General features: G+C 40.0%; 1 non-coding gene across 1 annotated transcript; it reads right to left on the bottom strand.

The window, feature by feature from the left end:
- Window positions 1-3,272: 3,272 nt before the first annotated feature.
- Window positions 3,273-3,463, bottom strand: LOC114009015 (U2 spliceosomal RNA). Its single transcript, XR_003550496.1, has one exon. It is a non-coding gene; the product is annotated as a U2 spliceosomal RNA (small nuclear RNA).
- Window positions 3,464-9,071: the final 5,608 nt, after the last annotated feature.

The raw sequence follows: 9,071 nt of genomic DNA, 5'->3' as shown, positions 1-9,071 counted from the left end.
CTTAGCATGTTCTCAGCCGGCTACAACCAGAGCAAGCTCAGGACCGCAGCACTAGCGGCTATCAAACACATGTATTTATTGAGGGATGTCTTACAGGAGTAAGAGGGGTGAGGGGGAAATAAGTTTTATTCTAAGAAATAGGGTATACAAAGTATGGAAACAATAATCATAAAACATGATGCACTGTTCGGTTTGAACAGGTGAAGCCAAAAGCAGTTCTCAGAACGAAGGAGTCTATTTGTCTGGTGCATATTCTTCTTAAGTCTTGATTACCAGACAGGGCCTTTTTAGATGAGAGGGGTCTTGTAGTTCAGGAGACAACACAGGATGTTTTATTAGCAGTTTTTCATGGTTAATAGCATACAGGGGAAAAACTGTTTGTAGTTAGGTACTATCTGTTGCTTGCCTGAACCAGATAACTTTCAGCTAAGATAGTTACTCTTCCCCCTGGGGCCCTCAGGCTTGTTTATCCTGTCATTGTTAGCCAGTTCTGTCCTTCCTCTATTAACCCATGGGTACCTGTATTTATTTGCTGAATTTTTTGTCTGTTAATCAGTGAATTCTTGTGTTTTATCTTTAAGTCTCTGTCATGGTGGTGGATATGCTAATTTGGCCTAACATAAGTTAACTTTGGCCTGCAGCTTTAACAAGGGGTATTTACATAAAACTCGCCTTAAACTAACTTATTCTACATATGCTCCTAATGCTAATTTGGCTTATACTAACTTAACCTAACATGTTAATTTTGGCTTAAAACAGGCAGAGGGGGATTCTGTCTCAGGTTCCCTGGCCCTCCAGCAGATCACTAATTGACTTTATTGTAATTTTGCAATAAGGTTGGGGGTGAGGGACTATGTATTCTAATTGTCAGTTCATAAAGTTTTAATAATAGGGAACATAGGTTCCATTCAGGGTTGGATTAAGGGTGGGTTTATTGCAGTTCCACAATGGTTCGTTTGATGTAGGCAGGTCTTCATGGAATGCAGTTTCGGGAAAGCAGCTCCAGCAAGCAGAGATAATTATCAGCTGATGTGGCAGCAGCCATCTTGTGATTATTTAGCACTATGCTGAGAAAAGAAAATCTCAAGTATAGATATTAGTTCTTATGGATCTCAATAAAGAATGGAACTTACATAATTTTATAGGGATCTAAAACTTAATTCAAGGAATCCTAATATACTTATCTATTAAAAAAGGGGTGAAGCTATAGTTCACTTGGTGAGGGGGGGGATACAGCTTTTTCAACTGGCAGTAAAGTGACTAACAAGTTAATGAAGAACTTTAAAGTAGGTTTATGGCATATCTAAGCATTCTGTTGTGCCTATGGTGCCACTGTTATGTATTTTGTTAGAACATTAGCTACCATGGGAGTGTCCTGGGCCAGTTTTGTCCTAAAGGGTTATTTTTAAGCTTATGTTAAATGTATCTTGAAGGGCCTTCCAAAGGTCAAGAATATTTCTGCCTAGATGTGACTTCAGCACACCCTGTATTGTGACCATGCCGGGGTGAAGCATTGTAATCAACAGCAGGTGGTCAGAGCAAAAGGGAGCGGTTGGGGGACTTTTGGAAAATCTTATCATATACTCAGGATATATCAGAAAGCTATGTAATTCTTTTATAGTAGTGTATCAGGGAGTCAGAGGGGTGTCGCTTCCCAGCAAGGCTACCGCAGTCTCTGGAGTGTACAACAAGCAGCCTTGCCAACATGCTGATTAGACCCAAGCTTTGCTCAAAAGGTCAAAGGCTCAAAACAGATCCTGGGGCCCTACTGGGTCGGACTCCTTCATTTTTCTACACAAAAATGCATCACAACCTTCCAACCATCCAGTAAGATGGCAAAATATATAAAAGACAATTACTACTGATGATGCAGAACTTGTTAAGTTTTTTTTTTTTTTTAAAAAACAATGGTGAAGGGCAGCAAGTTTCATGGAGGTTAGATCCCACAAGACCAACTGTGTGATTTGAGTATCTTATTTAGTGGCTTGAAAATCACATTTGGCATATGTGTGTGCATGCCCAAATTCCCAAGAGGAGAATTGATGAGAAGGGATTGTGGTGTGGCCATCTCCCCTAGGGGGTGACTTCTTACTTTCTCTTTCTATCCCTGGTGTGTACACATACCTTATAGCAAAAACTTAAAAAAAAAATACCATTGAGGGAGATGACTATGCAAGCTGAACAACTGATTGATTTGGCCACACTGTCTTAATAGTTTTATATATTATCCCACAAAATATTCATCTATCTGTCTATCTATTATTTTTCTATGAGAAATCTAGCTAGCTATTAGTAAATAGCAAACTTAGTGCAAAACCTCCAATTTTTTTCTTTGAAAGAATAAAATAAAAAAAAAAACTCAGTACATAAAAGTTGGTCTTCAGTCAGAAGGTAGCATAGTGGTTATGTTGCTGGAATCCCACATGGTTGACCACAATTTGATTCCCAGACCTGGCAGCTTGAAAACTCACACTGGGCTTGTATGTGTGTGTGCCCAAAATCCCAGGAAGGGGGACCAGCAGTTAGCATAATGGCTATGTCGCTGGACTCCCATGTAATCGACCGCGGTTTGAGTCCCAGACCAGGGACTCAAATACCCTGGGGGGGGGTATTTCTTGCTTTCTGTCTCTCTGTCTCTCTCTGTCTGTCTGGTGAGCACACGCACCCTATAGCAAAAAAGCCTCTCAAAAAAAAAAATCCCAGGAAGAGAGTGGAGGAGAAGGGATTGTGGCATGACCATGACTCCCCAGGAGTGATGGCTTACTTTCCTTTTCACTGTCTCTTTCTGTCTTTCCAGCAAGCACAAATTCCCTAAGGCAAAGACAAAAAAAAAAATAAAACAAACAAAAAGCATGACCATGAAGATTTTCAGGAAGTAGGAAAATTGAGTATTTGATTTAAATGGATGCTTCCCCTTACATGTTCTAATGTTACTGAAACCCCTTTACTCCTTCTATTCCTTGTCCAGTCTCATCCAGTACAGCTCATCCGTGCGTTGCAGTTTAAATTGCTTTTTTCATAGGCTTTTGCCATAGTGTGTGCTCTTGCCAGAGAGAGACAGTGAGAGGAAAAGTGAGAAATCATTTCCCAGGGGAATGGCCATGCTGAAATCAATTCTTAATATTCTCAGGATCTGGGGCACACATGCACACATGCCTGGTGTGATTTTCCATGCATTTGGTCTGGGACATGAACTGCACTCAGCCATTTGGGAGCCTAACTTCTTAAACATCATACCACCTGCTGACCCTCAAGAAACACTTTTTAATCCCCCGAAGGGGATGATTCCTGGTGGTACTGTAATACCAGGTCAATACATGGATTGGATGAAACAAGCTCCCATTCCATCTCCCTGCTCCAAAAATTTATATAATATATTGTCTTCAGATATAGGACATTTAGAATATTAAATTGATTAGAACCTATACTACACTTTATGGTAGCCAAAAGGCTAATAAATAATAAGACACCTAAATTTTTTTTGCCATAGGATGAGCGCACTTACAAGAGAGGGGTAGAGAGAGAGAGTGTGTAATCACCCCCCCCCCCACAAAGGGGATGATCACACCAAATTCCTTCTCCTCCTGGGAACTTGGGCATGCATGCACACACACCTGGTGTGATTTTGAAACTACCAGTTCTGGGACTCAAACCACAGTCAACCATGTGGAAATCTGGCACCTTAACCACCACACAATCTGCCAGCCTTGACACTACTATTTTTAACATGCTAAAAATCTACTACAAATTAGTTCATCCTCCAAGCAAACACAGTGATCTCTGGGCTCTGAGCTAAGTTTATTGGGCTCTTAGGTGACCTCAGGTAAACATTCTCCATTTCCATTCTCTCTGATCCTTTTCTGCCATGCTTTCAGACCCACCTGGATGAAATCTTTGAAAATATGTTTTTTTCTGCAGGCATCTACATTCCTTTGCAGGGGTATCAATAATTAAGACTGAAGTTCTGTCTCCAGTCTGACAGAAGGACAGAATGAAGCATTAGTCCCCTAGTACGACTTAAGACCGCAAAAGCAGAGACCATGCTCCAGCCAGCTCAAGGCTACAAACTCTTATCAAAATAGGAGAGATACTGGGACCAGCAGTTAGCATAATGGCTGTGTCGCTGGACTACCATGTAGTTGACCGCGGTTCACATCCCGGACTGGGTGGCTTGAAACTCATGCTAGGCATGTGTACGTGCATGCCCAAGATCCTGAGAGGAGAATGGAGAGACAGGTGAGAGGCACAGGTGGAATAGACTATACTTCCCCTGAGCTGTTGAGATTTTACATATGGAGGAAACGATCTTGGAGTAAGAGTAAAGGTTCCAGCAAGGGTTCCACAACCCAGTAGTGTGGCTCCGAAGTATATGACAATGTCATTAATAAAGGTTTCAGAACAGGTAATGTGGACCACCTGATTAAATTTACAGAAAGAGTGGGAGATTTGGGTATATGTGTGGAAGGACAGTCACAACACCACTGAGTTTCGAAACAACAAGTGCAGGACACTCAGTATCCAGGACACCAAACCAGCAACACACAAAACTGAGGGTTCATGATAATGGTGTAGTGCAGGGGTTAACAGATGACCACATACTGATCATAGACCATCACAGTCAGGATGAAGCCATCCTACAATATAAGGAATATATAAAAGTATGTCTGACTGAGACAACCAGCATAGGTGATGACCTTGCTCTGTGTCTGAATATTTACCAGCATCTTTGGGACTGTGGTGGAGGTGAAACAGATGTCTACAAAAAACAGGTTGGAGAGGAAGAAGTACATGGGTGTGTGCAGATGGGAGTCTGAGATGGTGGCCAGGATGATTAGAAAATTTCCACACACAGTGATCAAGTACACGGAGAGAAAAAAAAAAACAAATATGAGGGACTGCAATTCTGGTTTCTCTGATAATCCAAGAAGAAGAAATTCCAAAATTCTTGTATCATTTTCTGGTTCCATGTGTAGAGGTGACTATCAGGAAAGAGAAAGATAAAATGACTAAATTTCACTCAAAAGGCTATTAATCACTGAGTTATAATCAATTAGTTCAATTTTTTTCTTTTTCAGTGAATAAATTAATCTATCATATCATGCTGGTATATCTCTCCTTCCTATATCCCTCTCTACAGGCTATCTCCAGTTAGGAATTCCTGTCTCATTCTCAACCTTTTCCCAAGAGGTCATAAATTCTACATGTGTATTTAGAAATTATTTTATCCACTTGAGTAATATAATTTGAGAGTTGCCCCTTGTTGCAAGCAAAGTCTGAGAAAAGAGTGTAAGTCTTTGAGAAACTAAAATAATTACAATCTATTGATAAAGCAATTATGAGTTGATAAAGAAATAATCAGAATAGAAACAAATGTTTCATTAGAAATTAACCCCAGTAAGAATGGCTGAGATTAAAAAATAAAGAACAATAGGTGCAGGGACAGTAGGTGGTGTAGTAATTATGTCACTAGACTCCCACATGGCTGACCACCATTTGTGTCCTGGATCCAGTGGCTTGAAAACTATGACAGGTGTGTGTGTGTGTGTGTGTGTGTGTGTGTGTGTGTGCCAAATATCCTGAGAGGAGAATGGAGTAAAATTAATTGTGGCATGACCATCCCCTGTGGGAGATGATTTCTCACTTTCTTGATGTCTCTCTCTTTCTGTCTCTCTCTCTCTCTCCAACTAGCACACATACTCTAGAGCAAAAACTTTTTAAAAAAGGAATGATAAGTGCTGGTTAGGCTGTGGCAAATAGGGAACTCTCCATACTGTTGATGGAATGTAAATTAGCTCAGCCACAGTGGAGAACAATATGAAGGTTCCTCACAAACCCAAACAGAATTACCAAATCATCCAGCAACTCCACTCCTGAGTATCTACCCATAAGCTAGGTATACACCCAGTCAGAAAAACACTGGTGCTTCCATGGTTATTACAGCATTATTCAGAATTGCTAAGACATGGAACCATTTTAAATTGCCAAGAACAAGTGAATAAATTGAAAAAGTGTGGGACATAAACACTACAGAATACACCCAGCCATGAAAAACAATGAGACCCTGGCATTTGATAGAAAGTGGATGAATATAGAAGATTCAATGCTAAGTGAAGCAAGTCAGACTATAAAAGAGAGGCATTGGATGTTTCCACTTTATACATAATGAATGTCTGCATTCTATGGCAGAAAATGAAAGATTGGGAAGCATAAAAGCATGGAGAGCAACTGTGGATACTAGAGTGTGGGAAGAGGGTGAGGAATGGGGTAAGGTAAGAGAGAGTATATCAAGGGGAAAAGAAAGAAGCAAAACTTTTAAGGGACACAAAAATGAAAAATGATCATTTGGTGATACTATATATGCTAATATGTTTGGGCTAATAAACAGTATATTTATGCTGGGAAAATTAATCTTGTATAATTAATAGTATACAGTGATTTAATGTTAAAAAGTAAAAATAAAATAAGAGTAAAATAAAACACTACCATAATTTATGAAAAAAGAAAAATTACAAATTATTATATTTTCAAGGTATTAGACTTTATTCTTTGATTTATTTTACCATTTTGATTGTGATTATATGTGCAAATTCACATAGCCATTAACTTTCTTCTACTTAATGTCTAAAATCCTCATAAAAATCAACCTAAATATTTACGTTATTAAGCAATTTGCAGAACATTAATAGGGCCTTTATGTGCCTAGGGTATGTATATTGTGAAAGTAAAGCCTCTCAAAATAAAATAGAATTTCCTTCATACCTTTAAAAAATAGAATTGTATACTGTATCAGATATTGACAAGTGCGCTGAAGAACATTATGTAAATAGAAGAGAGCGTGCATGGGTGCTTTTATTGGGGATGGATAGCACAAGTGACAGACAAGGTGATCTTTGAGCAGAGTCCCAGGGAAAGATAGGGCAGTAGCTGCAAGAGTATCTGGAGAGGTGAATGACTTGAAGATGGCAAGAGCAAAAGAAAGTTGAGATATCAGGGAATGTTGAGGAAGTAGGGGACCTGCTGTGCAGAAACTTGAGGACTCAGGGTTCCATATTCACAGTTGTTCCACCCTCTGTGTAGGTAGGTAGCCATGTGATAATGTGGACCCAGTAGCAAGATTTTATTTGCAAGGCTTCCATAGACCTGTAAACTTGGAGTTGCATATTGATGTGACCATATTGTGCTCTGTATTTGAAGAAATGTTAAAGAATAAACAGAGAGAAACAAAAGAAATGTGCTGAGAGGGAAACAGATCTGATAGACTCAGGTGGCCCAGATAAACTGGAGTAAAGAGAGACTCACCAGCTCAATTAGATGCTAACACTGGTGAAATGCTCTTGAAGCCCTGAGGAAGTAAGAAAAAACAACTTTCAAAGATGATTTTCAGACACACACACAAAAATAAAAAGATTAGCAAAGGCTAAAATAAAATCAACCTCAGCACCACAGAAACCATTGCAATGAAAGTTCTTTAGTTTTCCACTGTGATCTGTCAATTCAAACTAGATTTTTTTTTCCTTTTGAATACCTGATATGAGAGAAGATACTGGGAAATTTCTCCCATGAATTTGTGGCAAGGGTCTATTTGGAAGCATTTTTTTTTCTTTTTTCTTTTGAGAGGTTTTTGCTATAGGGTGCACGTGCTCTCCAGAAAGAGAGAGAAGAGACAGAAAGTGAGAGATCACCTCTGGGGCAGATGGCCATGCCGCAATCCCTTCTCCATTCTCCTCTTGGGATCTTGGGCATGCATGCACATGCACCCAGTGTGAGTTTAAGTCACTGGGTCCAGGACTCAAACTGCGGTCGACTACATGGGAGTTAAGCAATATAGCCATTATACCAACTGCTGGTCCCAGAAGCATTTCTTTTTGATCTTTATAATGAATACAGAAGCATGCACAAATACAGTTCATCTTTTTTTTTTCTTTAAGAGAGATTTTTTTCTATAGGGCTCATGCACTTGTCAGAGAGACAGAGAGAGACCGAAAGTAAGAAATCATGCCCTAGGGGGGATGCAAAATCCACAATCCCCTCTCCTTCATTCTCCTCTTGGGATTTTGGGCATGCATACACACGTGTACAACGTAAATTTTAAGCCACTGGATCTGGGACTCGAACCATGGTTGAATATGTGAGAGTCCAGTGATGTAAACATCCTCTGGTCCTAATACAGCTCATTTTAAAAGTTCAGTAAGAAATATACCCGCACTTCACTGCATATACTTCCACACCACATACACAGTTGCCTACCCAATTATGGTAAATCTCCATAGTATGTTCTAGCTTTAGTAGAACTACCTTACTCTTCCTAGTCCTTGTGTCTCATCTAATTAAAGTTAAAATCTCATCACTTAATTGTCAGCAATGACTCATGCATTAGAAAGATTAAAATACACTTGTTATGTTTTGTTTACTATAGGGTATGTGCACTTATCAGAGAGAGAGGGGACGGTGGGTCAGTGGGAGTATCACCCTCTAGTGGGGAAGATCACACTACAATCCTGTCTCCTGCAATCTCCTTGTGGGATTTTGGGCATCCACACACATGTACTGACATAATTTCAACATGTCAGATCCAGGAATCAAACTGCCCAGTTGCTCATGCGGAATTGAACTGCCTTATCTTCCATGCCACCTCTGGCTCCAAAACTTCATTTTTTTGACAAATAAAATGAATTAATTACAAATTAATTCATCAACCAAACAAATTAACCCAGCAATCTCTGGGCTCTGAACAAGGTTGATTGATCTCTGAAATGATTTCAGGTGGAAATGTTCAATCTCTGGGATGAGCAGATTGCATAATGGTTAGATTGCTGGACTCCCACATGGTTTTGAATCCCCGACCTGGTGGCTTAAAACTCACATCAGGTACTGTGGGGAGCCGCCCACATCAAAATGGCTGTCATGACCTTCACTGCTTAAAAATGGCCGGTGCGACCTTGACACAGACACCAGGAATGCAGACCCCCTGGTTCACACAGAGCTGGCAGGTCCTCAATAAGGTCCGCTGTAAACCCCGCCTACCTCCCTCTACCTTGTGTATATAAGAAAGCGCTCTAGCCCTCAATAAA

Source organism: Tupaia chinensis, unplaced genomic scaffold (assembly GCF_000334495.1).
Source record: "Tupaia chinensis unplaced genomic scaffold, TupChi_1.0 Scaffold000435_1, whole genome shotgun sequence".
In the NCBI taxonomy this organism is placed as follows: domain Eukaryota; kingdom Metazoa; phylum Chordata; class Mammalia; order Scandentia; family Tupaiidae; genus Tupaia; species Tupaia belangeri.
The sequence above is the reverse complement of the archived record's forward strand: the minus strand, read 5'-3'. Positions and strand labels throughout refer to the sequence as shown.